The 14,302-nt window shown below is 40.2% G+C and overlaps 1 protein-coding gene across 3 annotated transcripts in view; it reads left to right on the top strand.

Moving 5' to 3' along the window:
- Positions 1 to 261: 261 nt before the first annotated feature.
- The window catches only part of sipa1l1 (signal-induced proliferation-associated 1 like 1), a 101,671-nt gene continuing 87,630 nt past the window's right edge, over positions 262 to 14,302 (top strand). For 2 of the 3 annotated variants that reach the window (XM_076874023.1, XM_024805132.2), the window contains exon 1: positions 262 to 585. The gene's annotated coding sequence lies outside the window, so the exon portion shown is untranslated. The remainder of the gene's footprint in view (positions 586 to 14,302) is intronic. The other variant, XM_024805133.2, reaches the window with a different exon arrangement.

The raw sequence follows: 14,302 nt of genomic DNA, 5'->3' as shown, positions 1-14,302 counted from the left end.
GTTCTTATACAGGGTAAACACATTCCAGCAGGTAGCTTCCTGTTATTCTGTCCCCGATGCAAGCATTAGATCGATTAGGTAGTGTTTATCAACACGCAAACCTGCCACAACATCACTGGCTTGAATTTTAAAAAAAAAAGGGGGGGGGGGCATCGCTGAAAGCCCAGCCACTGTGTTGCCAGAGCAACGCATTCCCTCTCTCCTGTCCTTTTTCAACAGCACTGGGTCGGCCTCTCTTTAATTCAATTCGCCGTGTCACCGCGAGGCTACGCAGTCTGATAAGCAGTGGCTGTCCGTATCGCGAGAGTACAGCTCAGAGGATTACAGGGAGGCGGTGACCTAATCGCCGTCGCGAGGCGGGGCGAACCGCTGCAACTTTGGATGAACTTCTGATTTGAACAAACCGAGAGGCGGTCGGCGGAGTGCTCGGACAGCAAGAGATACAAAGGTGAAAAGCAGCGGAGGTTTTCTGCTACGAAGCTTTGACAGCCGGTTCCCTTTACAGCAGTTACGGTCTGTGTGTGCGCCGCCGAATGACCAGCGAGAGCGTTATTTTTCCTGTCGAAAAGGTGGAAATTGATAAAGGTGAGTGCGTTCTCTTCTCCGTTGGTGTGCGTATAGAAACTGGGGGATATTAGATCCATTAGTGTTCGGTTAGCCGGATTGTAGCTGCTATTAGTGTGCTAAAAACCAGTGTGGATTAAGTATTTGGATAAATGCAGTATATTTTAGGTAGAGAAAACAAGGCTGAAAAGTTTAATTGGCGCTCAGGTAACGTTTACGTGGTACTGGCGTGGATTTTATTTCCCCTCCCAGCATGTATCTGATTTTATTACCTGTATCATAACGAGCAGGCTTTCAGCCCCCATTCAGTTAACGGCGTCTTCTTTGACACATGCACGCAGACACCACAGTTAAAAATTCAGACAGCGATTCACCGTTGCTCTTAAAGACACAGGAAATCTTGCGAAAATGACGATCAGATAAAGGTAATGGTTGTTTGGTTAAGTCTCTCCGTGACTGCTGCATAATTGGGGATGGCTAGCCGCAGCCGCTCTAGTGGGTTTCCTGTGTATCCCAACCTATGCTGTCTGTCTTATCATCTTACATGTGGACGCTGCAGCTGGCGTAAAGACTCGTGGGGCCACTTTCATCAGAGAAATGTCTTCTATCTGGGGAAGCAGCTCTTGGTGCAAATGCATGATTTGCAGTGCATTTCTGTTAGCAGGCATTGCTGCTGCCGATTTGAATGGTTTCCTGGACATCTGCAGCATTTCACAGCTCTGTAATGTGTTGATTGGCATAGAGATCAGTCAGGGATGTGATGAGAGATGCAAAGTTTATTACTTATCCCCGGACTCACGTGTTCTTTCATGGTATTACTTGCATGTGATGTGTTATTTTCAGAGCGCAGTGCAAGCTTAGGAACTTGCTGGAAATCAAAAATGAAGTTATTTCCACCTAAGGCTCTGTCAACACCAGTCTCATTAATCAAAATGGCCGTCAGTGTAGTTTAGTCACATTTGAATAGTGATGTAGGAGTGCTACATTTAAGATGCCTCTGAAGCTTGGCTCATCAAACGATTTAACCATGAAGTAAGCATTTCTTTTTCTTTTTTTTGTATAGGCCAGTTAAGTTTATTAAAGTTTGCTTGTCTTAAAGAGGTTAGTACTTGCTTGTGTCTGAGATCTCTCTCTGTCACCATGGGGGGGTATTGTTAATGGACCTCCTGTAGATGCTCTATCTTCTTTTTTTTTTCTTTTTTTTTTTTTTTACTGCCATCTCCACCTGTGGAGTCTGCCCCCAGGCTACCAGCGTTACCCCTCCGGGAGGAGGGGGTTAACACACACACACACACACACACACACACACACACACACACAGCTTCCTTCACTGACAAATCCTTAATGGACACATCAAAGAAATTACATGTCTGTTCGGTGGTTGACTGGGATGGGTCTAATTTTCAACTCGAACAACACAGCAGCACCGCTGGAGATGCTTTCCTTCCACGGCATCATTTGAGCTGCTTTGTCCTTTTTGCTTTGGCTGCTGCAGCAGCTGCGTTTATAAAAAAACAAAACAAAAAAAAAACAACCCAAACTCTGATATAGCGGTTGAGCATCTCATGCTATCAGCCCTCCCTCGTCAGTGCCTGTGAATGCCAAGGCTGAGCTGATCTGGAAGCTGTGTCGCATTTATAATATTAAGTAGACTATTGAAATTGAGTGTGTAGGTGGAGGCGCACATGTTCTGTCACACGTGTAGTTGCTGAATTTAAAAAAAGATATGAGGGGCGGAAAAGAAATTCAAGCACTGATGGTGGGCAGCTGAAAGATTATTTTAAGTTCTTTGGGATGTTGAAACATCTGCATGTTTTTAGATTAAGCAGCACGAGTTGAATGAATGAGACTGTTGTCATCATGCAGTCAAGATTGTGAGATGCATAAATTATTTTCAACTACTGTGGTTGACAGAGAAAGGCATCCCCGAAGACTTTAGTGCAGGCTTTGCTAGAAAGCCTAGGTCAGTGTGCATGAACCCTCTCCTTCGCAAGCACACAGCAGGGGGTTTCTTTACTGCTTTCAAATAAAGAATTTCCCAGGACCTTGGTGTCTTCTTGTGAGCAAAATCCTGCATTTTAAATAAACACTTCAATTAGGATGTGGTGAAAAAGTCTCAAATGTGTAGTTTAGCCCCGCTTGGGACAGGAAAAGATTTGGAGGTGCTCAAGGAGAGAATCTGAAAATGCAAAGTGAGGAATAGGAGGACATTTTAATCCCATAACTGGGATACTAGCGCTTTCCCTTTTGACGTGTAATGCATCACTGACAGTATCTGATAATGGGGTCTTACCTGTTTACGACATACCTCACTATGCTCCCCTCCCTTCCACTGTTACTGCCTCATCCTCGCCTTCTGTCTCAGTTCTGTTGCTGCTCCTTTACTCCCCACCTCCCACGATTCCTTCCTCCTTTTGCCCATCACAGTGCCTTTTCCTCTCGGCTTGCTTTCTTTCTGTTGTGGATGGCATGCCGGGGACTATGACACACTCTTCATTTCTGTCCACATCCCTCATATTTATCTCTGTCTATTACCACGTCACTCTTTCAGAGTGCCCATGTCGATCCTTTCTGCATTAATTTTGATTCATGATTTATGTTGCTTCTTTTCTTGAGCTTACCTTTTGATTTTTTGTGCTTTTGTCTGTCTGTTTTGGTGACTCTTTACATGCTGGAGATTGGAATGTGAGTTCACTCTGTTTAAGGTATTGGGGTAGGCTGTCTCTTGAGAAATAACAGAGCAAGAAATACTCTGTAACAGTAAGTAGCTCATACTGTAGGGCAGACTGATTGAATAAAACTACTTGGCCTGGCAAAATGGTGTAATACAAAATACTGGGATTCTTACTGAGATGCTGTGCAGACTTTAATCACATTTTGAATTTAAGTCAGTAATACCAGGAATCTTAATTAGCATTGAAAAAAGGATTGATTACCGTGTTGATTATCTTGTTGATGGCCCGGACAATAAAGGAACTAGTTAAACAGTGAGACGCAAATGTTTTCAGGTGGTGACTTTTTGCTAACAATTTGGCGGTTGCTTTTCTTTTCTTTCTTTCTTTTTTAAAATTTCCTCAGATGCTGCTCTGTGGTTGACAGAAATGTCTCACATTCTAGTCTTATTGATAATCTTATTGATTACATATCTTGAGTAACAGCCTATCAGTGCTCAGCACATATTAGTGTGTGCAACCTAGCTCTTGTGAGCTAGCTGAGCTATTTGAAGGTAAGGTTGCAGTTGGACTAAACATCATAATACTCTCTGCTGTAGTTGTATGACCATGATTGTGGTCTGTCTCATTGGTGACCAACATGCTCACTTCCCCTTTTATACAGAAATGACCAAATAATGAACTCTAATTGGGAACAGAAGTAACATGTAAAGTGACACTAAGAATACACTCTATCAATGACCACATTTTTCTAGCAGATGCTGATCTTGTGAAAAAATGAGCAAGAAGTCAAAGCCACTGGTAGAAATAGAGGAAATGGAGGAGTAGCTAAGACATCGCTAATGGCAAAAAGCAGGCAGCAACAGATGAACATCAAACTATTTTCTGACTGATTCACATCAGATGTACATGTGTTTTGTACAGGCACCTGTTTTGGTAAATAATTTTTAAGTAGTCAACAGAAAGACAGTATCTCCAAATACTTAAGTGCAGGGTATGTTAGAAAGCCTGGGTCTGTAAGCTCTTGACACATTGAAGTGCAAGCCAGCATTTTGTTTTCACTCAACAAACAGCCCTTGCGGTGTTTTCTCTGATATGTGAAATTGCCTATCTCTTTTGATCCATGGTCCTTTGCAGAGGATAAATATGAAACCCCATGAAGGCTTTGTCAGGCCTTTTCAAAGCACCCAGAAAAGAAAAAAGGAGGTCACAAGAGGAAGCAGTTACTTTTAGCCATTCCACCTGAGGTGAGGGGACTTGGATCCCTGTCCAGTTCTCCACTTTCCCGTCTGTCTGGTGAAACAACTTTTTAATTAGGGCTGTAAGTGGATTGTAGCAGATGAAAGCACTGTGGATTATAAAGGCTTCAGATTTTAGTTGTGACAAATGAGAGAGGAAAAAAAATCTATAAGCATCAGGGAACAATGACTAGTCAGATTAATCAACATGGAAGTAAACACAACGTACTGTACAAAAGCCTTGAAAGCAAGAACAGCCTAGATATTATAGAATAAACGTATAATCCTTACAAACGATATAAGCCATGATGGAGATTGAACGTGGAGTATCTTCATATGGATATTGTAATGCTAGAATATTAGGCAGGGATCATTTGTGCCTTTGCTCTCCTTATTATTTCATTGCAATTTGCAGAAATTAGCTTGGAATAAAAACCTAAGATACTACTACATTGGCATCCCCCGGCCTACACACAGCAGGTTGGCTGAACATTTTAAGTTTACTTCTTGAATTATCCAAAAAAGCCAGGTTAAATTCCCTTACAATCTAGTTTTGCAGTGTTAACCATTGAATTGATTGCAGTTCTGCTGCAGACTGAATAACTAGCCACCAATTTCACCCATATTCTGTTTTTTTTTTTTTCTGGCTGTCAGTGCTCTCTTCAGACTGATGCCGTAATCTGTAATTATACAGTGTTTTGAGATTGGTGTGAATGGTTAAACAGATACTCCATCTGGCTTTGGGCCTCTGCTCCTGGCCAGGCTTTTAATATTGGTCTGATGCTGCTCAGCTTTGAGTAAACACAAATATTGGTCAGTCTAAATCATGCTAGGAGAATCAATGTGTAAGTTGGTAGCTAACGAATGTACAGTTTCACTGTAATTATGGTCCGCTGTTGTCAAATCCTTCAAATGAGTATTTGACGAAGGTGAAAATGGAAAATCTTGATGCTTCAAAATTGGACTTAAGAAACCAATGGGTTATTTCACAGTAGCTGCATCAGTCTTTTATAATTTTTGTGATGTCCTCCTTCTTTCTCAACTGCTTGTCCGACTTAGGCTACGTTCACACTACAGGCGAAAGCGCATCAAATCCGATTTTGTTTGACCCTATGCGACCCATATCCGATCATGGTATGACAGTGTGAACGGCACAAATCCCATATTTTCAAATCCGATCTGGGTCACTTTCGCATGTGGTACTGAATCCGATACATATCCGATGTTTTAGAAAGCGACTGCAGTTTGAATGGTCAAGTCGCATTAAATGTCACTGACACAAGACAGACGCCAATTATCAGCTTTGGAGAAGTGCCTGAGAAGACATCGTAAACGCTTCCTGGCCATCCAGTGTAGATGTCAGTGAAGTTGTTGGGAAGACAACATTGGAGAAACATGAACATTTTATTTGTACTGTATAATCTGCAGATTCTGACATAAATCTGCAACTATCCTTTGAAGCACCGCTCCTCTCTTAAACAGCAATAAGGATAATTATTAGGTTATTTACATTATTATGTAAATAACAAAATAACTTAAAGCAAAAATTGGGAAACGTAAAGTCTGAAGTCTTTATATTAAGGGCCATCAGTCAAACAATATTGTTTGCTCTGGGTCTAAACAGAGCGCGTTGTGTGTGACGTCTTCTTTTGCGCATGCAGGCCGCTTTGAGGGCTCACACTGGAGCGCGTTTGCTGTCGCATATTATTTGTAGTGTGAACAAGTAGACAAAAAAAATCGGATTTGATCAAGAAATCGGAATTGAGCATTAAGACCTGCAGTGTGAACGTAGCCTTAGATCAGCGGTCCCCAACCTTTTTTGCGCCACGGACCGGTTTATGCCCGACCTTTAAGGTATCGCGAATAAATATAACAAAATAAAACTAGTACCGGTACCGAAAAAAAGAAGATTTATTCATAACACACGTGAAAAGACCCAGGAAAACAGAGTTAACAATAAAAACGATAACAAAATAACGCTGAAAACCATACATTTCACACCTGAGCCTCAACTCTTGCGGCCCGGTACCAAACGACTCACCGACCGGTACCGGTCCGAGGCCCGGGGGTTGGGGACCGCTGCCTTAGATGATGATAACTTAAAAATTCTACTTTTTCACATTTATGATGCTCTATCAAACTACTCTATTCAATGTAATAACAGAATAATCATAAGAAGTCAAAGTAATCCCTTACAAAGAGGTATTACTTTTTAAAGTATTGTGGTCAGTATTGATATCATGTGCTTTTTACATGATTAGACACAGCCTTGAAAATATCTATTTTTTTAATGTTTAAAAAGAGCTGTTTGGCTCTTTGGACTTGTTGACTGACATTAGTAAATGAGGTGGCATTTACTGATTTATGTGTTTTGCACTAGATACAGACCTGAAAGGTGTGATAACACAATGATTTATCTTTCTATTTTTTTTTTTTTTTTTTTTTGACATAATCATTGACACAGAATTTCACTATTAGTTCATGTCCTTTGTGGCTGAATGACTTGGCTATTATCAGCATTATACTAGTTGCTGTTGCAGAAGTGAGAGAACAACAACAGCACGTCAGCTAACTGGTAGAAAGCATTGACTGCAGGGGTGCACGTGTTCATTATCCTGGATTACAATGAGTTTGTGTCAAATTAATAATTCTTTCAGACTGTCCTCAACCCTTCCTCATGTCAACTCTATAATGAATTTGCAAGAGTGCCACTGAGTACAAAAACTGTTAGGGGATAAGACTAACATGTACTGGAGTGTTTCTGAAATTCCTACCAACTGCCTTGCCATCTGTTTCCAAGCAGACAAAGCTCTCAAATTTCTGTATTTCTGGATGGCTAAATGGATGCTGCTGGTGTTGGCTGCCTGAGTTGGTATTAGTGAAAGAAGTCATTTTGTGACCCAGTTGGATTTGTTAATTGCTGCCGCCTCTCTTGTGCCATTTTTGGGGGAAATTGTTGTGTGTGTGTGTGTTTGTGTCTGGAGGTGCAACTTGAAATCCATGCAAGCCATTTTTCCTGAAATTACCTTGTAATGTCAGCACTCGTGATCATTTGAGTGTCAGCTTTGAACTGGATTGAATTTCTTACTCAAATTGGGGTTATTAGTACTGGGAGAGTTATTTGACAACTTAACCCATTCTGGTTGCTCAATCTTTTAAGGTTGCTGTTATCCCATATTTTTAATGTCATCGGCTAAATTTGACTTGCGTTTGTGGTTAGCATTTTCTGTATTGTTTTAGAGTTCTTAATATTTGCCAAGGGTGAATCATATAGTGTCCCTACAAAGATGATATTTAAACTGTTTAAATAACTTTTTGGGAGAAATATATGGCATACCTAATATTATTTAAAGATGGTCTTCCATTGGGTTTGCATTTTGCTCCTTCTCCCAGGAATCTCTTGTAATCTGCACAGCCCTGACATTATATTTGTCTACCCAGCCATCCATCCATCTTCTTCTGCTTATCGAATTCAGGGTCGTGGGGGAGCTGAAGCCAAAATACACAAATTTGCAAGACCAGTACAGGTACTGATTTTTGGTGATTTTAAATATCCAACATAATTTCTATTTTTCAGGTTTTTTAAACTTTAAAATGCTGAAAACAACCAATTTTCAGGAAATCTGTTCATGTGTAGTTATTTATTTATTCGGCTGACTCTGTTTGGATAAGTTGGTGGTTGTTTTTTGGTGTTCCAAACACGTGTTTCCGACAGGGAAGTTACTCTGCCTTCAGCTGGACAGCCCATGCGGCAAGTTGCCCGATTGCCTGTGGAACAGTCTAAAATCCACACACTACATACAGATTAATCTTTAGTGCAATCTGGCAACCCACAACCTGAGCCAAGGAGTGTGTGAAGTTAATATTTCTGCATAATGACAGTAAATGGTTTTTGGTAATTGAAATGGCTCACTGTCTTTGCTGTTATTTGACCTTTTCAGCTTCACGTACTGCGAAAACTCGATAAACAGCGAGACTTTTAAAAACTCGAGAAAAAGTGATTCGAGCCATGTTTGCGAGTCTTTGAATTAGAGCTGGGCGATATGAGATTTTTTTTCATATCACGATATGGTTTTTTTTCATTTCAGGCGATAACGATATCTATCACGATATAAGCCAAATAACTATATTTGTAAGATTTAAATGTGCCGTTGCTCACAAGTAAAATGTGAAATAATCAGCAGCTTGTTTTTATTTAAATATTTATTTCCCATAATAAGTTCAACAGGGTAGATGTACTTAAGGAACATGAGACTTTTTCAGATAAATAAAGGCAAATATTGCAAACTACACAAAAGGCAGCCGCTAAAGCGTTTAAGTTTCAAAATAGAACAAACGAAACAGACTAAATTGTCAATTCCACTTAGAAACAAAATATTAATTCTAAAAATAAATCTTAGTTTGTTTTACAGAAGAACAGACAAAACTGACTAACTTTTGTCAATATCAAATAAACTGAGAACTAAAAGGAAATTCTCAATCTCTCCTTGTTGTATAGCTTAGCTTTTCAAACAGTTTTAACAGTTACTTTAGTCTGACAAAAGCCGAATGACGAATTAGCGCTTCCAGTCAGAGACTGAGGCTACGTCCACACGTACACGGGCATTTTTGAAAACGGAGATTTTCCGTTTTCGTTTTAAAAAAATAATCCCGTCCACACATAAAGGCAGAAATGAAGGAAAACGCTGCTATGAACATGCCAAAGCAGCAGGTGGCGCTAGATTCCTAACCGTGCAGAAATGTTGGCCAATCAGAAGTCTAGAAGCCTTGGTGGGAAAAAGTAAACAAAGCTGGGGCATAGAAGCAGGACCGAGTCGTATGTGTGGACGGACAGTAACTGTGTGTATATGTAAGCATTTAAACACTGCAGAGAGTAGAATTAACAGTATTGTAGAAATTCATTTCACCGAAACAATAACGTGGCGCACAGTGTGACGCATGCACCAGTTTATTGTATTTCCAGACTTGCTTTCGGCACAATTTACAGTGCACGCTACTCTGTTTTTGTCAGACTTGAAATAGCCGAAATACCTTCACACTACGGAACTTCTATGGCTCTTCCGTTCGACAATCTCTCCGGCGTTGGAACCATCATCTGTTTTCTCTTCGGTCACGCTCTGTTGATTTTTCTAGTCGGCACACTCATTTCCTCCATTACGCGCTGGCTCCATTACCCGCTGGCTGCTTCCCAAACAAACACACGTGCGGCTTGGCACTTGTGCTGTACGTAACAAGTCACGCGACGTGACGCTGCGGCTGTGATTGGTTCGGCTCTGCGCTACTTAATTTGGATTGGCTGACCTTTGTTTTGTTTTTTTTTTTTTTTTTTTTTTTTTTTTTAATTTATTTATTTTTTTTAAGAGGACAAGAGCGGCGAGGTCTATCGCGATAGCTTAATTTCTCTATCGAGTAAAAGTTATATCGCGATACATATCGTTATCGTTCTATCGCCCAGCTCTACTCTGAATTTGTGTAACAAGCCGTTTGGACTTAAGTATAGTTGTAAAGGTATTAAATTGGTTTGAGTTCTCAGAATCAATAACACATGAAATTCTGTAAAAACACAAATGACACATCTTTTCTTACTGAAGATAACAAGTTGTGACTGTTTTCATCAAAATAATCAGAGCTGCACATTATCATGAAAATGGTTGTAAGTCATGGTCTGTCGCTGGAAATGTAGAAATGTGTAAAATTACTCAAAATATCTGGTAGAACTTTTTCGAAATCTGTCCAGCAATATTCACTAATTAGCTCTAATGAGCTTAATCATTTGTTTCTCTGTTGGGAGCAGCTGTGCATGCGTCTGCAATAGGGCTGCCACAAATGATTATTTTGATAGTCGACTAGTCACCGATTATTTTTGCGATTAGTCGACTAATCAGATCATGCATCCATTGGACGTACAACGTACAGCTTATTGCACCAGCATGCATCTGCTCTTATATAACTACCATTAGCTTACAGCTTTAAGTGTTTAAGGTATGTGCTAACTAAAAATAAAGACAAGATGATAGTTTATTAAAGTTTAATGAAATTTGCAGATTGTTTCGTTGGAGTTTAATAAACTCGGCCATCTGCTCCTTGCTATCTAAAATATAACAGGACACCGGAGTATATTCTCGAGTATCTCACACTTCTGATAATCAGTTGTCTGTTTGACGTTTATTCAGCTGTGTAAAAACTATAACTTTAATTTCAGCCAAACAGATTTACTCAGGAACAAATAAAATACTGAAAAAAAAAAAAAAATTTTAAGTTATCTAAGTGACTTGTATATCATGTTTAACCTGGGTAGCAAAAGACAGCGGTGGGTTTGAAAACAATTTGCCGGGAGTCCGGTGTTCTCACGGGCTCTAGTGAGCCTTGAACCCAGCCTAGCTATCGAGCTAGTGGGTAACAGACGTCTCTGAAAACGTTGGAGCACTTTTGAAAATATGTGGTGTCTTGATAAACTGAGCAGATATTTGAGGTTTACACAGCTACATTCTCGCCTGAAAATATGTTAAACGTTTATTTTGTGACCCAGAAAGTATAATAAGAGTAATATTAAAACTAACTAGCTGCCGCCATTGTTGGAAATTGAGCTATGAATTCTGGGACACACTTCCTTCTTCTTCTTCTTCGGGGTTTAACGGCAGCTGGCATCCTTGTACATGCAGTGCTGCCATCTTCTGTTTCAGTCCGTTATTACACTCTTAAATCCTGCTACTTATTCCTGCGTCTTTTGGGACCTTACAAAACTTCAAACGATGCGTCGACTATTAAATTAGTTGTCGACAATTTTGATAGTCGACGTAATTGTGACGAGTCGACTAATCATGGCAGCCCTAGTCTGCACAGTTCTGCTGTTCAAATCTATGCCATACACTTTGCAATTCTGGCGGCCTGCCTAAGAGCTTTTCTGGCAGAAATCTTCTAAATTGTCTCTTTTTATGAAAGTTTCTTTAGTTCAAACTGTTCTAGAGAGATGTTGAAGTTCCTGTCAATAATCAGTTCCCCGTGTATTTTCAGTAGATGCAGAATATGTAGTGATTCATGCCGGTTTGTTTTAACTGTTTGCATCCTGACAGTTTAACTGGACAAATTTCCTTTCCTGTTTAGCAAAAAATAAATAAATACATCTTAAAGTGTATTATATTTGGTAGAGGAAGTTCAGAGGTTTTAAATAACCTTAGCCACTTTGAAGCTGGTAGCCTGAGTCAGAGGGACAGCTGTGGGGGAAAGGAGAGAAGACCCTGGAGAAATATGACTAAAACCAAAAAGATGAAAATAGAAATAAAGAGTTGTAGAGAAATCTCAGGTAAAAAACAGACAGCAAGGACTGTGTCTGTGACAGAGTGCACCTTTTTGTTTTTTTGTATTTGCCTCTCAATAGCTTGATGATTGGGGATTCATTAATATGTTGGCTGAAATCCGCTTATATCTATCTTGTTTACTGCCATCACTCTGTCAGCAATTTAGAGGACATGAAGTGGCAGTAGTCAATGTTTATCTGCTCTTTGTCCTTAAATATTGGATTACTTTCATGTATTTGCTTGACTGGGTTGGTGCTCTTACAAAGATAAGGGGCTAAAGCTGTGATTTATTTATGTATTTCATTTGTTTTTCCTGGTACAAAGTTGGAAATAAATAATAACAAACAAAAAGGAAGCTTAAAGAGTGGGAAAAGCATTGGAATTTCAAATTAATAGCATCTCTGTTAATACTGTCTCTCCGTTTGACACATGGCTTTTAAATATTGGATAACGTGCTCTGTTTTTGAGATTGACAGTTATAATTTCTCATTTTAGATTTTTTATGTTAGATGTTGGTTAACAGTGGAAATGGGAGAACTTCTGAGGCTCAGGAGTGAGATGTTCTTTGAAAAAGGAAATTGGGGTTTTTTGTAGCAAATTACCCATTCATGTATTTTCAGGATGGCATTTCAAGCAAAAAGAGGTGTTTAAATTGAAAACTGTCTGACCCTCACTTTGACCCCAAAATGCTCTTAATGACCATCGTGGCAGTCACACTAGCCTTACACAGCTGAGTTTGTTCTGGACCTTATTTTCGTTTATTTGAAGGAGTTCTGCACAAGACTTCCTGGTGGCTTTAGTTACCTTTGGCTCAGCATGTTTCTGTTTCTGTGGTAGGATCCAAACTCACAGGGCCACACACATTTTACAACTCCAACAACTGGTATTGCTTTCTTTTGTTTTTGTTGTTCAGTGGTGGCTGACAGACAGCTTGCACTTTAATGGCACCTTTCAGTTGTAGTAGTGGATTATATCCTACGAGGTGCTGGTGAAAATAAGAATTGTCACAGGCTTCAGTTGCTAGGTAAAATGTGTTTTCCAGTCAGTTGGTGAGTGATTGGTAGAGGTTGTTGGAGTTTTCTGGCCATCACTGAGTGGAATTGGTTGCAAAGAGGGTGCTGCACTACAAAACCACCTTGTGATTGCTTTGACTGCTATCAAAATACCATGGTCATGCAAGACCCTTGGGCTGGCCAAACACTCGTCAACTACTGGTCAAGCGATAGTGGAACTTGTAGTGTAATGCAGACTAGAAATTGAGGCAGTTTGCCTTTAAAGTAAAACTTGTGCTATACTACCACAACCAACACATTACAAAAGGCACTTGGCAAATGGACTCCATCTACAGCTTGGGTCACACTCTTCAGTTTCATTGCTGCTTGGTAACAGTTTGCTGAGTGCAAATGTCTTCCATGAAAACTATGGGTGATGTGCTAAAGACCAAGCCTTTCACAAGAAAGTTTTCTGTGAATCTACATATACTGCTTTGTGACCAATTTCACCTAGTGACAGGCAGCAACCTCAGCAAACACTTGCCACGCAGAGAGACCGATGGTTGCCAGGTGGTTTTCGATCAGTCTTCTCACATCAAAACGATTCTGGGTTCCAATTAACTGACTGACTGGAGCTATGTGGAATTTTACATATTGTTCTTGTGGCTTTCTACATTCTCTTTGGATACTCTTGGTTCTTCTAATGGCGATTGTTAGGTTCATTGGTGATCAAGTTGGGGGATCAAGTTGGCCGTAGGTGTGAATGTAAGCATAAAGGATTGCTCTTCTGCAGTAGCTCTGTGATGGCTTGGCTCCAGCTCCCCTTTGACCCTGTCTTGGCTAAATGTTTGGGTGCAAAATGCTCAAAAAATGATTAGACTAATAGCACACTGCTGTTGGTGGGTTTCCAAAAATGATACATGATATTTAATATGACTGCAGCAAGCTGTCCAGAATAATTCAAGAAGTGAGGCTAATGTGTTGTCACCCACATCCTCTGGGAACATTCGACCCATTCTCAAATGTTCCTGCATTTGTATCCAAGCATGAGACACGTGTACCCACTCGAGTTAATGTCTAAATTCCTGGGGCAAAACTTTGAAATGAGAGTGCGCTTAACTACATAGTGCACACAGTTAATTATTCCAAGTCCAAGCTGGCCAGAGAAGCTGCTCTAGTTCTTCCATATCATATAGAGGGTGCACAAGAAATTGAGTGTAGCATTCCTTCAGGCGGCTTGCAACCCCAAAACAAAAAAAACTGCTGATTTCAATACCAGCTCACATCAAGTTAATGTTTTTCTACACATTTAGTGGGCAAATGGCATACAGGCAGGGTGTTCTATTTAAACTGTCCTCAGTTGCTACAAATCTGCAAGCTGCTTTGCTACCCACATCCATCCAAGCTTTTCCTTGTCATGATGTTGATGATCTTGCTGCAGCTCTCTTCGCCATCAGCTGACCATGGAAAGTTGGAAAGGTGACACATCAGAGCCATGACGCCAAATATAAATCACTGCTAATGGCAATTTTTATTTT

This window comes from Maylandia zebra, linkage group LG15 (genome assembly GCF_041146795.1).
Source record: "Maylandia zebra isolate NMK-2024a linkage group LG15, Mzebra_GT3a, whole genome shotgun sequence".
NCBI lineage: Eukaryota > Metazoa > Chordata > Actinopteri > Cichliformes > Cichlidae > Maylandia > Maylandia zebra.
This window is presented reverse-complemented; position numbering and strand designations above follow the sequence as displayed.